Source organism: Macaca nemestrina (genome assembly GCF_043159975.1).
Source record: "Macaca nemestrina isolate mMacNem1 chromosome 4 unlocalized genomic scaffold, mMacNem.hap1 SUPER_4_unloc_5, whole genome shotgun sequence".
Lineage (NCBI taxonomy): Eukaryota > Metazoa > Chordata > Mammalia > Primates > Cercopithecidae > Macaca > Macaca nemestrina.
This window is the reverse complement of record NW_027257559.1, coordinates 88805-110543: the sequence shown is the minus strand read 5'-3', so window position 1 is coordinate 110543 and position 21739 is coordinate 88805. Positions and strand designations below refer to the sequence as shown.

Below are 21739 nucleotides of genomic sequence, written 5' to 3'. Positions count from 1 at the left end.
TTGTGGGGTTGGGGGAGGAGGGAAGGATAGCATTAGGAGATACACCTAATGTATATGACGAGTTAATGGGTGCAGCACACCAACATGGCACATGTATATATATGTAACAAACCTGCACTTTGTGCATGTATTCCCTAGAATATAAAGTATAATAAAATAAAATAATAAAATAAAAAATGTACGATGAAAATAAATGAAACGTAACACACAGCATGTGAGATAATGTTTTAATACATATCTAAAAATGCCTTAAAATTCAATAGAAATTAAATAAAATCTTCTAAAACTTGACAAAAGGAAACAACAAAAATTACAGACTGGAAAAGCCTGGCTGACTGGAGTGATGTCCTGTCTCAAGAAAGAACAAACAAACACACAAACAAACAAAGGATTCTGAAAGCAGAGAATCAAACAGATATTTGTACACCATTCTTCCTTCTTCCTACTAGCACTCTTCATAGTAGGAAAGGGCAAAAACAACCCAAATGTGTCACGAATTGCTTCATCAGTTTTTTAGGATCTGAAATACTGCCTCAATTTTCAGTTACTCATTGTGGGGTGGACCTGCAGTTACCACATTTGGTCCAAAATTTTATGCTGATGAAGGTAGACCTGTCCTGCATTTTCAGAGGGACAGAATTCTGGTGTTTCTCCAGGTTCGTTGGCTTACCAGGAATGAAGATCCGGGAAGAATGTATGTGTGTATGTATGTATGTATGTACATAATTATTTCCTGTTTTTAAATTGAAAAAATATGGGATACATGTGCAGAACGTACAGGTTTGTTATATAGGTATCCTTTGCCATGGTGGTTTGTTGCACCTATTGACTCATCCTCTAAGTTCTCTTCCCTCACCCCCAGTCCCCAGCGGGCCGTGTTGTGTGTTGTTCCCCTCACTGTGTCCTTGTTTTCTCAATGTTCCACTTTCACTTATTAGTGAAAACATGCGGTGTTTGATTTTTTTGTTACTGTGTTAGTTTGCTCAGTATGATGGCTTCATCCATGTGTCTGCAAAAGACATGATCTCATTCCTTTTTATGACTGCATAGTATTTTATGGTGTAAATGTACCACATATTCTTTATCCAGTCTAGCACTGAAGGGCATTTGGGTTGGTTTAATGTCTTTGCTATTGTATATAGTGCTGCAATAAACATACATGTGCATGTGTCTTTATAGTGGAATGATTTATATTCCTTTGGGTATATAGCCAGTAATGGGATTACTGGGTCAAATGGTGTTTCTGGTTCTAGATCCTTGAGGAATCACCATACTGTCTTCCACAATGGTTGAACTAATTTACAGTTTCCCCAACAGTGTAAAAGCGTTCCTCTTTCTTCTCAGCCTCACCAGCATCTATTGTTTCTTAACTTTTTAATAATCACCATTCTGATGGGTGTGAGATGGTATCTCATGGTAGTTTTGATTTTCACTTCTCGGATGATCAGTATTGTTGAGCTTATAAAAAATACATTTGTTGGTTAGGTAAATGTCTTCTTTTGATAAGTTTCTGTTCATATCCTTTGCTCACTTTTGATGGGGTTGTTTGTTTTTTTGCTTGTAAATATGTTTAAGTTCCTTGTCAATTTTTGTTATTAGACCTTTGTCAGATGGGTAGGTTGCAATAATTTTCTCCCATCCTGTAGGTTGATTGCTCATGCTGATGATAGTTTCTTTGCTGTGCAGAAGGTCTTTAGTTCAATTAGATCCGATTTGTCAATTTTGGCTTTGGTTGCAATTGCTTTTGACATTTTTGTCATGAAGTCTTTGTCCTTGCCTGTGTCCTGAATGGTATTGCCTAGGTTTTCTTCTAGGGTTTTTATGGTTTTGGATTTTACATTTAAGTCTTTAATCCATCTTGAGTTAATTATTGTATAAGGTGTAAGGAAGGGGTCAAGTTTTGGTTTTCTGTATATGGCAAGCCAGTTTTCCCAGCATCATATACTGAATAGGAGATCCTTTCTCCCTTGCTTGTTTTTGTCAGGTTTGTCAAAGATCAGGTGGACATAGATGTGTGGTGTTATTTCTGAAGTCTTAGTTCTACTCCATTGGTCTATATGTCTGTTTTGGCAGCAGTAGCCTGCTGTTTTGGTACCGTAGCCTTCTAGTACAGTTTGAAGTTAGTGTAATGCCTCCAGCTTTGTTATTTTTGTTTATGATTGTCTTGGCTATATGGGGTATTCTTTGATTCCATATGACATTTAAAATAGTTCTTTCTAATTCTGTGAAAAATGTCAACGGTATTTTGATGGGTATAGCATTGAATCTATAATGTTTGGGCAGTATGGCCATTTTCACAATATTGATTCTTCCTATTCATGAGGATGGAATGTTTTTCCATTCACCTGTGTCCTCTCTTATTACCTTGAGCAGTGGTTTGCAGTTGTCCTTGAAGAGGTCCTTCACATCCGTTGTACTCCTAGTTGTATTCCTAGGTATTTTACTCTCTTTGTAGCAATTGTGAATGGGAGTTCATTCTTGATTTGGCTCTCTGCTTGACTATTGTTGGTGTAATGGAATGCTTGTGATTTTTGCACAATGATTTTGTATCTTGAGACCTTGGTGAAGTTGCTTATCAGTTCAAGAAGTTTTTCAGTTGAGATGATGGGGTTTTCTAAATATGAAGTCATGTCATCTGCAAACAGAGACAAGTTGACTTTCTCTCTTCCTATTTGAATACCCTTTATTTCTTTCTATTGCCTGATTGCCCTGGCGAGAACTTCCAATACTATGTTGAATAGAAGTGGTTACAGAGGGCTTCCTTGTCTTGTACCAGTTTTCAAATGGAATGCTTCCAGCTTTTGCCTATTCTTTATGATATTGGCTGTATGAAATAGCTCTTATTATTTTAAGGTATGTTCCATCAATACCTAGTTTATTGAGAGTTTTTAACAGGAAGGGATGTTGAATTTTATCAGAGGCATTTTTGCATGTATCAAAATAATTGTCTGGTGTTTGCCTTTGGTTCTGTTTATGTGATCAATTACATTTATTGATTTGTGTATGTTGAATCAGCCTTTCATCCCAAAGATGCAGCCCACTTGATCGTGGTGGAGAAGCTTTTTGATGTGCTGCTGGATTCGGTTTGCCAGTATTTTATTGAGAATTTTTGCATCGATGTTCATCAGGGATAATGGCCTGAATTGAGCAGGGGTGTGTTTGTGTGTGTGTGTGTGTGTGTGTGTGTGTGTTTACCTCGGTTTGCCAGTAGGTTGATGTGTGTGTGTGACGTGTGTGTGTGTGTGTGAATGTGTGATAGAGGGCCAAAGTAGGGCAGAGGAGGCTCCCCGGCCTGCCATGACATTGAATGTTCTGAATTCAAGATGCTCTAATGGACTGTGTCAGTTGGCCTTCAGCCAGGAGATGATGCTTGAAAAAGACTGGCAGCTGCGGTGGTAGTGGTGAGATTTGGACTTGCCTTATGTTACCCATGGTAGGTACTCTGGTGTCTCAGGGAATGGGTAGAGCCAAAGGGCTTCTAAAAGTTTCTTCTGTTATTTGTGTTAATCTACCAGGGTAGGTGGTTGAGCAAAACCAGGTGGGAACTAGGTCAGGTAAAGTGATGCTCTGGCTCTCTACATGTGGGACAAGCAGTGGCTCCAGTGGGAATTGGAAGGCAGTTCTTGGGCCACTGGGGTAATTTTCCAGAGAGAAGTGAAGCTGCCTCTGCCTCTGTACAAGGAGAGTCCATATGAAGAATGGGGAGTAGCAGCTTGGCAGTAAGCCCCATCCAGCTCCCACACCCTTGGCAAGGCAGGTCTCACACCCACAGTGTTCCACTGGGAGTAGCTAGCTAAGTTTCAAGAAGTCTGAACTCAGAGCTCAAAACTGACCCATACCATAAGCCTCTCGTATTGAGACAGCAACTGCAGCTTTCAGGCCACACCCCTCCTGATCCACCTGCAGAGCAGGGGCATCCAGCTCCTGTGCTTGTTGCTGCATCACACGTCCCACTCACCTCTCAGTTCTGGCCTGGGGAGTTTGTCCCCTCACAAGATTATATCAAACATTTCAGTTGGGAGGTTCTCTCAACCTGTGACCACCATTTGAGTTAGCTGGCAGACTTCTGGGAGGTCCTCCCTGAGGTAGAATCAGAAATGGCTTCCCTCCATCCTGCCAGAAACTGGGAACGTGCTGGAGACTCAAAGCACATCCCAACACCACTCCTCATATACTCGTCACTCTTCACTAAATCAACTCCAGCCCTGAGTAGGATTAAGGCCTTCCCCTATGGCCTAGATTGATAGGTTTCCCAATGGAAGTGTATATCTTACAGTCAGTTTATCCCCCTCTCACACCCTCGAAACCCAAAATTTTCTGCCTAGCTTATAGTGTAACCTGCATCCTGCTGCTTCTTTCAAATGGTCTGTGGCTTATTTCAATTTTCCTGTTAAGTTCCTCTGTTGCTTCTTGAAAGAAAGTTCAGTGTGAATCTCTACACACCACTTTGTCTTTCCAAGTGCATGAGGCAGGCTAACAATGCCTTCAATCCACCATCTTGGAAAACAAAAATAACAGTTTTCTCATTTTTAAAGGTTTTGTTAAGATCTGTTAATGACTCACAAAGAAAACATATTGGGTATATTTGAAATTAGTATTTATTCATTCATGTTGATAAGTGAAAATACAAGATGGTTATCAAGATGGAAGTACTTAATATGTATATTTCAATATTCTTAGATGCAAAGAACTTCACTTTTGATGTATTTTTATTTTACATCAGTTTCATTTCAACTTAGGTTTAAGGGGTTCTTGATAATCTGACATGATAAGTGGTGTTGGAATTGGCATTAAAATCCACCATGCTCTACAGCACTTCATCCTTCTTCGGCAGGCACCAATTTGATCTTCTACTACTTTGCAGACATCTCTTCTGCAAACACCAGACAAATTGAGACAATGACCTTCAGCAGCACCCAAACCACCTCTTACTGCAGGAAAGAAGATCCAGTGAGATCTACATAGTCCACAAATGGAATGTAAATCCATAAACACTCTTAAGTAAGAGAATAAATTTAGTATGAGCATTTTTACGTGGGAGCTTTTGAACTGGTTGCTGCTCACATGTCAGAGACACATGCAGATTAAGAAAGGTAGTAGTTCCGATCCTGGTTTGGCACAACAGTCGCGGTCTTTTTGGTGGGAGAAAAGGGATGTGGGAGGGGATGGTACATCTTCATCTTTTCCTCTAGGTTTTCTCTCAGAAATGGCTGTTGCTTACCGCAGGGCAAAAATGCCAGTGTCTTCTGCCAGAGTGGGTTACTGAGGGCCATGGTGGTTCCACCTTGTGGCTGATACTGATAGTCCCTTTCTGCTTTTTTTCGTTCCTAGCCAAAAAAGATGTTTCTGCAGTCTCAGGTATGCTGATTTCAGCAGTTGTTTTTTCTATATGGTTATTCGGTTTTTTTTTTCTTTCACTCTCTCTCTCTCTCTTTTTTTTTTCTTTCTTTTTTTTTTGGCTTCACTGTGTTGCCATAGTTTCTTAAGTGGTCCCTTGAACCCTCCCAGTGCTATTTTGGTTTGTACATAGCTATCTATATATTTTTTCTTGGGGGAAGTATAGAGTTAAAGGCTGGTGTATCCTGCTCTTGCTCCCCCAAGTGATTTCATTCCCCCAAGCTAATATTTCAGGCTTTCAATTTATCCGTGCTTTCATCTGTCCAAACGTAAGTGGAAATTACTTTTTCTCTCCACATTTAGATTTGCTCTGTCTACTTTAATTGCTAATAGTGTCTTAGTCATAGGATAGATTAGTTAGAAAAAAAGTATATTTTTGACATTATAAATGATCCTTTCAATTTGTGTCTAAAAGTGGAAAATATTAGAAAGCTTAACATTTATTATTGTGTCCAGATCAGTATTTCCTCCAGATGACCTTTATTACAACAAAGATAATTTAATGAAGATCTCTCTAATGGTAAAGCTGATGGCTTTGTGCTATTATAATATCCTTAAAATAAAGTGACAGTCTAGTGGAAAGACCAACTAAAGCAAGGGTTAGGAAAAAATCAGTTATTACCTTCATTTTGGTCTCACTTTGCATTAAGAGTTTTCATTGTGTCAAAGATTTATTATTCATCAAGTAAGCAAATGTTCATTTAATAGTAAATGGATCCTATTAAAGATGATTTTTAAAATTATAATCACATTACTTTTATTCACATCTGTCTACTGATGTCATTCACAGATGAGAATAGTATAACGTTATTTTATTTTTTTCATTTTGCCACATCTTTATTTACTTAGGTTTATGCTGTATCAAACAATGTATGTGTGGGAGTAATGGGTGATTCAGGAATGCATGAGGGGGAGGTTTAAGCTCTTTAACTTCGAACAATTAAAATTAGCAACATAATATTGAAATACATGCATAACACTCAAGTGGTACTTTCAAAATAGTGTATATTTCCTCTGTTTATTTGTAGCTTTTAAACCCAGCTAGAAGTATTCTATTTCTTTTAGGCACCATAAGTCTGAAAGTCTGTAGTGAAAGCTACAAATAGTAAATGATGCTAATTCATGTGCTCCCACCTGTGGAAGAATTGAATGTCTTAGATAAAAAAAGATGGTGCAATTGGTGTACCAAGTATCTTAGAATATAATTTGGTGGTGGCTTTTCTGTTTCTGTAGCAGAGTAACATATATAATATATCCAAGTCATCAAGTTATTTAAATATGCCTTTAAACAGGGAGAACTGAAAATAATACTGTGAATCCTGGTAAGCATTTAAAAATAATGAGGAGAATATTGCCTTTACAAAGTCAAAATTTGTCTGAATACAACCCATATAGCAATTTCATAGCAAAACATTTCCTTCAATCCTATTAAAGTCAGAAGGAAAAGAAGAATGTCCACTGTCAATGCTGTATTAATATAGTTCTAAAAGTTTTGAACAATGAAACATATTGTAAGAAGAGAAGTCAGAGGAGACTTGAGCCCATTGTTTTTCCTCTCCTTCTATACCTCCCAAAATACCATTGGAATGTTGTAACATTTTGAAGAATCTGTAGTAGTGTCCCAAATCATAGAATACTATGAATGCATCTGAATCTGAGATATCCCCAAAAGGTACAAAATAGGTGTGACTAGAATGAAAGAAAGATTTAGGCTTTTGGCCATGACTGCAAGTTAGCTGCTCTCAAGTGACTGCTGCTATAGAACAAATATATAGTAGAGGATCTCTTTGAAACACTTCTATCCCTGAAAATGGTTAGGCAAGTTCCTAAAATATCTCCTCTTGCAAACACAAAAATAGTCTGTGAACTGGAGCTTGAGCAGTGGGCACTTTGTACTGGACAGCTGATGGAGGGGGGTGAGGGTTTCCCAGATCTTCTGGGAAGATCTGCTATGATCAGTAATGCTAATGATGGTACTACTGACTCTTGGGCCATCAGAAATTCCAGTTTGTTAATGCTGAAACTTCTATATTGAGTTAAAGCATTGTGTCAGCTTCACAGAGGAAGTCTGGATAATAGCATTCTCATTTCAGACCATAAAATGATGTCAGGTTAAGGATGAACAATGAGTTCAGTATTAAAAATGATCAGGTAAGCAAGACACCATGAATAAAAGTTAATGAAATGAATAGCATATGTAGACCCTTTAAAACTAAATATATTGAAATCATCAATGTGGAGAAATAATTAAGCAGGTGTGTATCAATTGTTTAAAGAAACAATCTACTATTACAAAGATGTAAAAACAATAGTAAAACAATATAGATGATAGAAAAAATGGGCAGGTCTGGCTGGGCATGGTGGCTCGTGCCTGTAATCCCAGCACTTTGGGAGGCCAAGATGGGTGGATCACGAGGTCAGGAGTTCAAGACCAGCATGCCCAAGATGGTGAAACCTTGTCTCTACTAAAAAATATATATATATAAATTAGCCGAGCATGGTGGCGGGTGCCTGTAGTCCCAGCTACTCAGGAGGCTGAGATAGAAGAATCGCTTGAACCCAGGAGGTGGAGGTTGCAGTGAGCCAAGATCGCACCACTGCACTCCAGCCTGGGCAACAGAGTGAGACTCCATCTCCAAAAAAAAAAAAAAAAAAAAGGCAGGTCTGAAACAAAAAATAATTTAAAACTAATGCAGGTTATTAATGATATATTAGACACAGGTAAGAGGATAACCAGTGAAGAAAAAACTGTTTAAATGATATACCCAGAATGTAGCATGGAAACACAAGGTCTAACATTTATTTAATTCAAATATGGGGGAAGAGAAGTGTAAAAGGATTCACCATTTCAAGAGATTCTCAGAAAGAAATTAAGAAAAGGTATAAATCCATTGATTCAAAGAATATATTTCTAACAGATGATATAAAAATCAACTCACTTTAGTTAAATTATAAAACATTAAAACCAAACACCAGACCATACAAACATTGAAAAAAGGATAATTTATAATGAAATAATATTTATCTGATTATTAAAGAAAGAGAAAGAAAGAAAGAAAGAAAGAAAGAAAGAAAGAAAGAAAGAAAGAAAGAAAGAAAGAAAGAAAGAAAGAAAGAAAGAAAGAAAAAGCATTAGTGAGGGAGAGTGAGTGAGAGTGAGTGTGTTTGGGCCCCTACTGATGATGCTAAACTATCACAAGCCCACATTCAGCCTTTCAACATTTGCTGGAGATTCACTTGTTCACTCATTCACTAAAAATGAGTAAACTAGTATCAACAAATGTCGAGAGAAAATAACTGTTAATACAGAATTGGGTACTCAGGGTACTCAGTAATGCTGTCTTTCAAGATCAAAAATAACAATATGAAATTGACAGATAAAAATTAAAATTGTTCACTACCAAGAGATCTGCAGCAAATAAAATTTCAAAGGCTACATATCAGAAAGAAAGAATTTAACCCAAAAGCTGATACTAGAGTCAACTTGGAATTCCATAAATATCACTAAACTGATGATAATAGTAACACTTTCTGACCACGTGGGGATTCTGAAAAGAAGTGAACTTTTACTTTTGTTTAGAATTTAGAAAGTTGTAGAAAAATGCTCTTGCCCTGACAAAGAGAATTAAGCTGGATAATCATAGATCATAGATTTCATTTTGAAACATAGAACTGAGGTCTCAAACAAAGCTAATTAACTTAAATTCAGAGTGATGAAGCCCTGCTGAGAAAAAAGAACGGATCCACAGATGCTTTGTGCCTAGCTGAGTTGCAGCAGCAGAAGCCAGGAGGAAGCTGCCCCTTGATGGAGATAACAAGGAAACAAGGTGAATCTCCAGCAAATGTTGAAAGGCTAGAGTGTGGGCTTGTGATAGTTTAGCATCATCAGTAGGGGCCCAAACACACGTCACTCTCACTCACTCTCCCTCACTAATTCTTTTTCTTCTTCTTTCTTTCTTTCTTTCCTTCTTTCCTTTCTTTCTTTCTTTCTTTCTTTCTTTCTTTCTTTCTTTCTTCTTTCCTTTCCCTTCCTTCCTTCCTTCCTTCCTTCCTTCCTTCCTTCCTTCCTTCCCTTCTTTCTTTCTTTCTTCTCTTTCTTTCTTTCTTCTTCTTTCCTTTCTTTCTTCTTTCTTTCTCTTTCTTTCTTTCCTTTCTTTCTTTCTTTCTTTCTTTCTTTCTTTCTTTCTTTCTTTCTTTTCTTTCTTTCTTTCTTTCTCTTTCCCCTTCCTTTCTCCTTTCTCTCTTCTCTTCCTTCCTTCCTTCCTTCCTCTCCTTCCTTCCCATCCCTCCTCTCCTTCCCTCCTCTCTCTCTCTCTCTCTCTCTCTCTCTCTCATCCTCTCTCTCTCTCTCTCTCTTTCTTTGAGTCTCACTCTGTCGCCCAGGCCTGGAGGTGCAATGGGCGCGGTCTTGTCTCACTGCATCCTCCGCCTCCAGGGTTCAAGCGATTCTCCTGACTCAGCCTCCCAAGTAGCTTGGACTACAGGCGCATGCCACCATGCCCGAGCCCAATTTTTTGTATTTAGTAGAGACGGGGTTTGACCGTGTTAGCCACTGACCTCGTGATCTGCCCACACTCGGCCTCCCCAAAGTGCTGGGATTACAAGCGTGAGCCACAGCGCCCGGCCCCCACTAATGGTTTTTTCATGACCTATCTTGTGTGCTCCTGGGTAAGATCGGATGGAGAGCAGAACTACCAGATGCACTTTTGAGGGACAGCCATGTAGGAACTGCTGCAATTTGAGGTGAGAACAAGGTAAAGGTTTTACTGTGAGAATCAGGTAAAATCCTCTGTTACTGGGGAGTGTGTGAAGGAGCTGAGACAATCCCCCTTCACTCTCTTTTCTCACAGGTGCATAAGCAGAGGGGCCTGATGAGGTCTGAAGGCAGGGCAGGGCAGGTAGATGAGAGAAGCAGATTCTCTGTTCTCTCTTTGAGTGTGAGGCAGCTACTGCCCAAGGCTGGGCAAGGGATGGGAGCCCTGAGAGATTCTTGAGGTGCAGAGATAGAGGCTTGCTGAGGATGAAAGTGTACAGGAGAGCTAAGAGAGGCTCCAGTGCTGACCATGGCATTCTGCAAGAAGAGAAAATCTGTATGTAGTGGTTTATGAGGGAAAATCATGAGTTCAATTTTGGATATCTATGACTTTTGAAATTCAGTGTCCAAGTAGATATACCAGTTATGCAGTTGGATAATTTATTATAAGCCTGCAGTTCAAAAGGAGGTCCAAAAGGAGAATTGAAAAGGATGAGACTTGCTGAGCCCCTCCAGAGTGTGTGGTGAGGGAGAAGAGAAAAGAATCAGGCACTGAGCTCCGGAGCTCTCCAATAGGAAGTGTGATGGGAAAAGATGAGGAAGAAACAAAGGAAGCCGAAGTGGTAGCTCCAGTGAGATAGGCTGAGAATCAAGTGAATGTGCTGTCCTGGAAACCAAGTGAAGAAAGTATACTATGAAGAAGGAAGTGATTATTTGTGTCAAATGCTGCTAATAGGCCAATTAAAGTTGTAGTGAAAAATGATCATTGGACCTAGCAATATGGAGATTATTGGTAACTTTGACAAAAGTGGTGTCAATAACATGATTGAAAAAAGGGGAGAGAGCCCAACTGGGATATATTTAAGAGACAATGAGAGGAGAGGAATTGAAGACAGAGAGTATGGACAACTCTTTTAAGATTTTTACTGAAAACTAGAGCAAAAAAATAGGATGACAGCTGGCATCAGAAGAAAAGCAAGGACATACTTAACAGCATATTTGTATGCTGATGGTAATAATTTACTAGCATAAAAATTGATGACACAGTCACAAGTGATGACACATGATATAGTGAACTGCAAAAGGAAAATCCCCAAGGTACACAGCAAAGAGGGAATATAATACACAAATACATTTTTTAAAAAATGATGTGAATCTCTGAAACATCTGTTTTGACATTAACTTTTCATTCCTGCAATAGTTATTTTAAGCATGTTCTCATTTGTCCAGTGTTGCCAGGTTATTATAAAGTATATTAGACTTTATGAAAAACATTTTTTAAATTACTAGTTTTTTCTCATTCGTTTCATTAATTTATATTTTGTATTTATAACTTTCCCTTTATCTTGTTTAGGTTTATTATGCTTTTTTTTTTTTTCCAAAAGCCCTCAAAATGCATGCTTAGACCATTAAATTTTAGCCGGTTTAGTATTGAAAGTGATGTTACCCATTTCTGTGTGGTTACCTGTAATATACCACGAGCGGCACTTCTTGGTGTCTTTACTTATTATTAATTCACTTGTCTGAAGTTCCTTTAACTCTCCTTTCTAGTCCTAAGTTTCACTTTGCAAATCATTTTTTATTCATAGCCACGTAAAATAGAATTTATTTTGAAAAGTCTCTCATATAATTTTCACTTATTCTAGGATTATAAGTTTTCTGTTTGTCTCTTTGAATAAAACTTTCAGATTTGTCAACACTTATTTAGCAGTAGCTCCTATTGATAGAATTCCATCCATCTCTTTTGACCTAGTGAGCAAATATAATAATAAATGCTGCTGAAATTCAATCCTGTCAGATCTAACTGCCTGCATATAAATTTCCAGGTCCCACAAAGGCATCTCATTGAGGTCACATTCTGTTGTATCCTTACTTTGTATCTTGAGATGCCTTAGTGGGGCATGGAAATTGATATGTAGGCAGTTTGATCTGACAGGATTGAATTTCAGCAGCATCTATTATTATATCCACTCACTAGATCAAAAAACATGGATTGAATTATCAACAGGAGCTACTGCTAAATGAGTCTCTTTTCTATTTTTCCCTATTATAATCCTAGTGAAGCTGTAAATATTAGGTTCTTGAACCCACAGGACTGATTCTAGGATCTTGTCTGGCCAGGGATATAGCCTTCTAATCTGCAGAACCTTATAGTAATCAGCTACCAACTTACCTGGGGATAAAAGAATTGAAAAAAGAAGGAGAATAAGAAGAAGTAAATGGAGTCTCATGGCTGAAGGGCCAGCATCAATGTGGGTTGAGCCTGGAGTCTCTGGACATCGTGGGTCTGGGCCTTTTTGTGATGCTGTCTGAGTCTGTGATTTGTTCTTGGTTAGTAGAGACTAACGAAAAAAGAATAACTAAATCTCCCACAAGAAACTTCCAGGGACACACAAGTATATAAATGTGGTGATATCTCAATGGATGAGAAAGCAGGTGAATGCTATTTATTTCCAAAAGACTCAGGATGTCTTATTGTCACCTGCTTTCTTTATTATTTTCAACATGCACATGCAATAATCATTGCTCTTACTTTAAGTATAAAGTATTGTTTGCCAGGCAATATAGTAGGAACTGAAGTAAAATTGTTATACAAAAACTGTACGTAATTAATGGATATAGTTTGGCAAATTTGCACATATATATTACTCTTGTTACCACAACCAATATCCAGGTAATAATATACCCATCACCTCCAAATGTTTCCTACGTCCCTTTATTGTTGTTGTTGTTGTTGTCAGAACCCCTAAGATCGACCCTCTTAACAAATTGTTAAATACAAAATACCTCAGTAATAACTATAGGTACTATGTTTTAGAGCCTATCTCTGTAATTGACTCATTTTGCATAGCTTCAACCCTTGAACAATAACTCCCTGTATTGCTCTTTCCCACTCAATAAAATACCAAACTCTTTCAAAGCACATTCTATATAATCCACTTTATGAAGCTTTTTCTAACATTCTTTTGTCTGCTCTCCCTCAGTAAAGGGAACTAGTAACATAACAATTACCTATTTTGGATTTTTGTGTCTCTTACATATATTCCTGCATGAACCCATTTAACACTTTATCTCCCATTATCTTAATATGAAGTAAAATAAAACTTGAAATGATTTTAAAAATGAAATCACAGAAGGGCTTTGTAAAAGTATGATGTACCATTGCTTATTTGTAAGAATTCAAGTGACATTAGGGGTTTTAAAACATCTTTTGTTTTGATTGGTTCTTTGCTTGTAACCTTGTGTCTTGCATATTGTGGGCACAGGGTCTTTCCCAGCTATTTGCTTGGGGAAGATTAGTTAGAGTTACAATGAACACCAAAGGCTATCTTGTCTAGTAACTTACCTTCCAGATGAGGAAATGAGCTGAGGGAAAGGAAGAAACTTGCCCAAGATCACCCAGTGATCAAGTGAGGAAGGCGATAGGGACAGCACTAATGCTTGGTATTCTGAGCCTCATTCTATTTTCCACTCTTGCCCCTTCTCTGTTTCCTCCTCTCTTCCCAGCCTTCTAAAGAAAACTTTGCAGTTCTGCTGCAATGTCTACCTAAGGACATCCTGAGGAGACCCCACTTTTCCTTAGACTGCTTTTTTAAGCACTGTCCTGCATTTTCTTCTTCAGTCTTGTTGCATCCCATTTTTGGCCATAAGTAATGCTTCTGCTGGGCTGTTCTATCCAATTAGTTTTTTTCTATTTTCATTGAGTGAAAATTAAAACAACAAAAAACATGAGTTTATCTAAATTTGGAAGTTTTAAAACTTGATTAAAATTTCCTGGGGATATGGAAGTAAGACATAGATTTTAAAATATTTTTCATTTTCAAAATTAAAAATCAAACCCATATGTTTAGCCAGGGTGACTACTCGATAACTACTAATCAGATGGGTCTTCAGTAATGCCACAAGGTTATTACTCTTATAAATCAATTCCCTGGTGTTTCGTGCTACTGAGTTAATACAATTTGATACGGTATCACCCTTAACCAGGCTTTGAGGAGTCACACAAAGGAACAGCACAACAGAACCATAGGGTGGGATGTGTGGGGAAACCGAGATGTAAAACACAGCCTCGACTCTGACATTTACTCCACTGTTGGGAAAAGTACTTCAATTCCCAGGGCCTTAATATTTTCCTGTATAAAACAGGAAAAATAGAGCCATCTTTAAGGTTTTGTCAAATCTTGTTGCTGAGTGATTTTAGTGTCTGCAGCTATCCTCTCTGCTAATCACAACAAGGTTAACTAACTGTTCTTTTGTTTAAAGATATTTTTGCATTTGTTTACAAATACTTATTCTTCCTTTCACAAAAAAGGAAACATTTTAAAGATAATATACAAGATGTCCAGAGTCCCTTACATATCAACTCTTCACAATGTGGTAGAGTAGCTTAACCCCATTCCTAAGAGTAGAGATTCAGATCAGCTTGTATGTAATTAACCCCCAAACCTATGTGGAGTGTGGGATAGATAATATATTTCAAACACATGAAAAGGCACATGCACATACACACACACAGACACGCACACACACACAGTATTACCAAGGCAGAGGTGCAGATGAAAATATTGGATAGACAGCTCAAAACTCTTAGTGTTAAAATAATCCTAATAATAACTTTCCTTCCAAAGTCACCACCGACAATCAGATCTCTTAAAGGTTGGTGCCTTAGGTTTGTGAACTTTGTGTAACTTTTGACTTTCTTATTTGGTTGTATGCTATTTATCTCATAGAAAGAAACTTCTTCTTCATCCTATGCCAGTGCTGTATTGTAGGGGTTTGTGGATGTTTTCCTGGTCTATAGCAATCCAGGTTACTGGCCTCTGGCTTCTTAGGAGCAAGGCCATCACATGCTTTTGTTCTTTGCTTGCTTCCTTGTAAGGGCCCGACATACAGTGGGTGCTAAACAAATGTTTGGTCAACTGAACTCATTTTCCACCTCCGTTCTCTTCCACTTCAATCTCTCCCTTTTACTTCTTCCAGATTAGTTTTCCCACAGCAAAATGGGAATTGTGCAAAAACTGTCCTTCATCTTTACAACTTGAAGGATTCATTACCCTAAGCAGTCCTTCGATATTGACTATCACAGACTAGATAAAAAGTCTGGGTTCACCAAGAATAGGCATGTGTGCCATTATATTTTCTGTTGAAAGCTTTGGAAAGTGTCTTTTAGCAAACAACATAAAGCATAGAGTTTGACCGTTCCTGACAATGTAAAAGGATCATCCACATTCTCACATGTCCATGGCTACTTTCCCACTCCTTCCCCAACCTTGAAATCCTGAATTCAAAAGAAAACATAAGAAGATAGTATGTCTCATGTAAGGCAACAGGTTGCTTAATCTTTCTTGCCTATACACATTCAAGAGCTCCAGAAAAATTTCTGAGCTACTTAGGATGCCTGATCCTCTTCTTGGGTAAAAGGAATAAGTCCTACATGTAGTCACCAAAACCAAGTCTGTTCAAGGGGTCTTATACCTGTGATTCATGATTGCATGCTAAATGTAGAAGGATATGCTCTGTTGCAGGGCCATGTCTGGTCATTGTTTAAGTTCTACTTTGGAGGACTAGTTGCTGAGAAGGAAGAGGGAATGATAATGTTAGAAATTGGAATAAAACTTAAGGGGAAAAATCAAGTACAAGGGACCAACAGTACTGAGGGGCAATAGGTTGAAGATTTCTTCGATGATTGTAATATTTTCAAGGAGACCTCCATGAATCCTTCCTGGCTGACCCCAACATAGCTTTGGCATAGCCCTTATGCCAAATGTCTTAGGCTAACTAACTTTTCCTAAAGAAAATAGAGGAGTTATGGAGACCAATATTTAGTAGAATAATGCCTGATTATCTTGCTTTTGAGGTCTAGTAACTGCTAGTAAACTTGCCTAATTAATTCACATTTATTTATTTATTTATTTATTTATTTATTTATTTTTTGAGACGGAGTCTCGCTCTGTCGCCCAGGCTGGAGTGCAGTGGCCGGATCTCAGCTCACTGCAAGCTCTGCCTCCCCGGTTTACGCCATTCTCCTCCTCAGCCTCCCGAGTAGCTGGGACTACAGGTGCCCGCCACCTCGGCCGGCTAGTTTTTTGTATTTTTTAGTAGAGACGGGGTTTCACCGTGTTAGCCAGGATAGTCTCGATCTCCTGACCTTGTGATCCACCCGTCTCGGCCTACCAAAGTGCTGGGATTACAGGCTTGAGCCACCGCGCCCGGCCAATTCACATTTAGAGGTAGAGTAACGAGGGTTTCAAGCACTTGAAACACCACTGACTTCATTTCACGTGAGAGTTCTTATGGAGAGCTAATGAACTAGGAGGCTGCAGGTCTCTTGGCCAATAAGTCTTCTAGATTTCCTGGGACTCCCTTTTCTGGTCATAGGTGATTTTGCTTTTGCTTTGAGTATTATAGCACCATAAGGTGTCAGACACTCTGCTCTTACCAAGGCTTACCGAAAGTTTATCTTGTTATTTGGTAGAGTTTGGCCCGTTAAAAAGAGAGAGAGAGAGAGAACGATAAAGAGGAGGACAGCAATCCTCACTGCTGAAGGAAGAAGAAAGCTTGGCTTTATTTCCAGTAGGCAGAAAAAACTTCCCTCTGTAGCTCTCTAGCACCAGTGGAATGTCTTTGTTTGGATAATAAGTGTCCTTTCATACCTCATTAGGCATATTCACAGACAGAGATGTACTATGCACGCAAAATCACCTTCATGGGATGACTGAGAAAGTCCATGTTTTATTGGACACTAAGTTCGTTAGAACGATTTGGGTGCAGTTTTGATCAGAAAACCTTGTTAAATGGGAAAATAAGTTACAAATATTTTGGCAAAAGATTAAGGTTTATGAACAACCAACCATTTATATTAAGTTACAATTAATTAGGCCATGTTGAGAAACCATTTGGTTTAGTTAACGATTAAACATTTTGTTAGTGAACACTTCCCAGACTTTACTAGCCCTGCTAATCCCTGCTTTGCTCCTGGTCTGAACCCCCACAGTGCCTTGTTTATGGTACAGTGCCTACTGCTTGTATGCTAGATTAGTGAATGTATAGTTGCCTCCTCTACTACTGTGTGAGCTTCTTGTTTGCCAGGACAGGGCTATATTCCTCAGAGCTGAGGAGAGAGTTGAATCATGTGGTCCTTTATTCTCAAATCCTCTTCAACAAGTGAAGCGAAACAGGACAGTGAAAGGCCACTGCACATGGAAGCAGGAGGTCTGGATTTGGGTTCTGAATCTCTAGATCTATTACTAACTGGAGGTATGGATAGAGTCAGGAAAATTTTCTTCCTTAAGTCTTGATAGCACCTATGTAGGTCCAGATCTGTTGGGATTCTCAATAATTACTGTGCATGAAATCAACTGAAAGTTATTTTGCAGTGCAGAATCTTAGCCCCATTCTATGAAATGTTTACTGTTTTATAAATTGATAAATAATTTTTATTAGACAATGTAAATTTCCTTACTTGCACCAACATACAAAAATATTGAATAATATTAGCAGCAGAATCTTTTAACAAAATAACTATGTATAGCTATTAAACCACTTTGTTTCACTGCTTTTTATTTTCTTTTATTTATCACCATTGTTTTATTTATAAACATTGTTTCTGCTCATAAGGAGTGTGTATTCTCTACATGTTTATAAAATTAATGCCTGAATGAAGTTGCTTAAACAAGGCAGAAGTTGATTTCTTTGTCACTTAAAATTAACCTGTAGTTACACCATTCAGGGCTAGTACAGATACTTTCTAATGTCATTAGGGATGCAGGTCCCTTCCAGGTATCTGCTCTGCTATACTTTAGAAAATACCCTAGTTTGGCTGCTAAATTCCCACCTATTATTTCTGAATTCTAGACAGCAGGGAGAAAAAAGGCGTGGGAGAAGGGCAAAGGAACATCTACCCTTCCTTTTTAAATTATTTAACCAACCCCCCCTTAAAAACACCTTGTTGAGATACGAGTACATTAAAAAAGCTGTACCAATTTAATATGTACATCTCAGTGAGTTTGAGGATAAGGATACATTCTGAAAGCATCACTACTATCAAGATTGTAAACATAATCATCACCTCCTGAAGTTCTCCCTCCCATCCGAATTATTATTTCTATTAGTAAGAACAATTAACATAAAATTCACCCTCCTATTATATTTTAAGTATGCAATACAGCATTCATAGCTATAAGCACTATGCTGTAGATTAAACCTCCTGAACTTATTTATGTTTGTATATCTAAAACTTTGTACTATAATCACACCTACTCATTTACCTGCACCACAGCTCCTGGCAACCTCCAGTCTACTCTCTGCTTCTGAGTTTATTTGCGATTTCAAATACAAGTGAAATCTACAATATTTGTCATTCAGTGTTTGGTTTATTTCACATGACTTCATGCCCTTCAGATTCATGGATGCTGTCACAAATGACAGGGTTTCATTATTATATAATACTGAATAATATTCCATTGTGCATACATATATATATATAAAACGTTAATTCATCCATCCGTGAATGAATAACATGTGTGTCTTCTTCATATATCTTGACTATTGTGAACAGTGCTAAAAAGAACATATGAGTACAGATATCCCTTTTACATACTGATTTCAATGACTTCATATATATATATATATATATATATATATATAAAATAAGTGGGATTGCTGGAACAAAATGATATTTTTATTGTTAATTTTTTGAGAAACCTCCATACTATTTTCCAAGCTGGCCATACTAATTTACATTCCCACCACCAGTATTCAAAGGTTCCCTTTTCTCCACATCCTTACCAACACTTGTTATCATCCATCTTTTTGATAATAGCTATTCTAACAGGTGTGAGGTGATATTTCATGGTAGTTTTCATTTGCATTCCTGTGATGACTAGAGAGGGTAAGAATTGTTTATATATATGTCGTCCATTTGTATCTCCTCTTTTGAGAAATTCCTACTCATATCTGTTTGTTCATTTTAGTTTTTTAATTCTAATTTTATACACAGAGGATACATGTGCAGGTTTGTTCCATGGATGTATTGTGTGACGCTGAGGTTTAGAGTATGAATGATCTCATCACACACATAGTGAACATAATACCCAATAGACAGCTTTTAAGGCCTTGTACTCAACCCTCCCTCCTCCCTCTAAGAATCTCCAGTGTCTATTGTTTCCATATAAGTGAGAGCTAAACAATGTATAACCCAATGTTTAACTCTCACTTATAATGGAGAATATGTAGTATTTGGTTTTCTGTTCCTGCGCACAATACCACACTGGGCTAATTTTTGTATTTTTGGTAAAGACGGAGTAGCTTCAGCATGTTGGCCAGGCTGGTCTCAAAATCCTGAGCTCATGCGATCCACCCACCTCACAAAGTGCTGGCATAACAGGCATGAGCCACTGAACCTGGCTTTTCTAATTTTTTTTTAGCTTATATTAGGCTTGTCTGTTCTAGAATTTTGTACACATTTGTTTATATTATAGGACACTTTTTAGCTTAGCTTTCTCCACTCAGGGTGAGAAAGATTATATTGATCCAAGATGTTGATTAATAGAGTGGATTATCCCCCGTTTTTGCCCAATATTGCTCTATAATATGCATATAATTTGTTTATCAATTTCCTCTCGATAGACACTAGAGTTGTTCCCAGGTTTTAGCTATTGTTAATAGAACTCAAGGACATATTCTTAAAATAAAAAATTTCAATCCAAAATGTCCTTTCCTTTTGACTCTCCAATATTGTGTCAGGGTTACATTTTTGTTGTCATGAAAATCCAATTACATTGAACAAGATGTGTTTCCAGAATCAAGGTTCAGTATATGTGTGGTCTAGCTGTGTCCCTAGAATGTAGCCCTTATTAGTTTTATTAAGCATTTTCCTATATAAATTGAAATCAAGTAGAAGATGCATTTTTCCACAGTAGGAGAAATAGAACAGTTTAAGACTTTGGAGAGATAGCAACTTGCTCCTTGCCTGTGCAACCCACCTCAAAAGATACAACTCTTCCAACTTTTGGTTTCTGGTGACTTGTCCAAACAATTAGATGTGAATTGACCTTATTCCCCCATAATACTACAAGTCGATCTTCTGCACCTGGCCAAATACAGTATAAAATTGATGGGCATACATTTCTTTTGTTTTCATGCTTTCTATTTAAAGCTATTCTCTTTGGCTGGGCACTATGGCTCATGCTTATAATCCCAGCACTTTGAAAGGTCGAGGTGCATGGATCACTTGAGGCCAGGGGTTTGAGACCAGCCTGGCCAACATAATGAAAGCCGTCTTTCTGAAAAATACAAAAATTTTCTGGGCATGTTGGCACATGCTTGTAATCCCAGCTACTCAGGAGGCTGAGGCAGGAGAATCGCTTGAACCCAGGAGGCAGAGGGTGCAGTGAGCTGAGATCGCGCCTCTGCGTTCCATCCTGGGTGACAGAATTAAACTTCATCTCAGAAAAATAAAAAGCTAATCTATACTTTTCTTTTGTTCCATTATTAGAATGTAGGAGATAATAAGGCAAAACTATTGTGGGTGTGTGAATGTGTATCTGTAGCACCTAGAATAGTGCCTAGCCCATCACTTGTGTTGAAAAGTGAGAGAACCTTCTTAATATAACTTTTCCACACTCTAGTTCTGAATTTAAAGACAGAAAAAGATAGGTTAGCAAATATAGGTATCAGTTATTTCTATTGACAGATCATTTGGAGAACATGTTTTTGGATGTGGGAGAATAAAGGTCCCTAGCTCTCCACCCCAGAAATAATTTTGCTGATACAAAAATCAGTCAGACATGGTGGCACATGCTTATAATCCCAGCTACTTAGGAGGGTGAGGTGGGAAAATCACTTGAACCCAGGAGGCAGAGATTGCAGTGAGCCAAGAGTGCCCCACTGCACTCCAGCCTAGGCAACAGAGAAAGACTCTGTCCAAAAAAAAAAAAAAGGTTGTTACTATATAGCAGATAATTTTATTGTCATCTCATTTAAAATTGAATAATACATTTGAGTCGAATTCTTATGCCTGCAGAGACATTTGCCTCTGGCTTAAAATCACTGGCTCCAGGAGGAAACTCCACCAGAGGGCGTCGAAAGGATTTCATAGTCTCTAAGTTATCTTGGTAATTCTTCAAATAATTCCTGGCAATTCTGTTAGGTCTTGAACTTCACTTACTTCTTACATGTTTAATAAAAAGAAGTTCAAAACATTGCCATGGCTGTTGAATTCCCACAGGCTTGTCTTCCTTTTAAAATTCATTACATGGTTTGTACTCTTTTGCAAATATAATACATAAGTTTGGAGGTGGATGCTTTCAGCCATTAAGTTCAAAAGTACTGCTACATGGGCCGGGCATAGTGGCTCATACCTCTAATCCCAACCCTTTGGGAGGGCAAGTTGGACAGATCACAAGATCAGGAGATCGAGACCATCCTAGCCAACATGGTGAAACCCCATGTCTACTAAAAATACAAAAATTAGCTGAGTGTGGCGGTGCGCACCTGTAGTCCCAGCTACTTGGGAGGCTGAGGCAGGAGGATTTCTTGAACCAAGGAGGTGGAGGTTGCAGTGAGCTGAGATCACACTATTGCACCCCA

The 21739-nt window shown here is 38.2% G+C and overlaps 1 long non-coding RNA gene across 2 annotated transcripts in view; it reads left to right on the top strand.

The window, feature by feature from the left end:
• LOC139361058 (uncharacterized) overlaps positions 1-21739 on the top strand; it is a 65299-nt gene that overhangs the window by 33612 nt on the left and 9948 nt on the right. The window contains exon 5 of one of the 2 annotated variants that reach the window (XR_011618626.1): positions 4835-4949. The exons of the other annotated variant lie outside the window; for it this stretch is intronic. This is a non-coding gene — a long non-coding RNA (uncharacterized lncRNA). Of the gene's footprint in view, positions 1-4834; positions 4950-21739 lie in introns of those variants that run through there. 2 annotated transcript variants of the gene reach the window in all.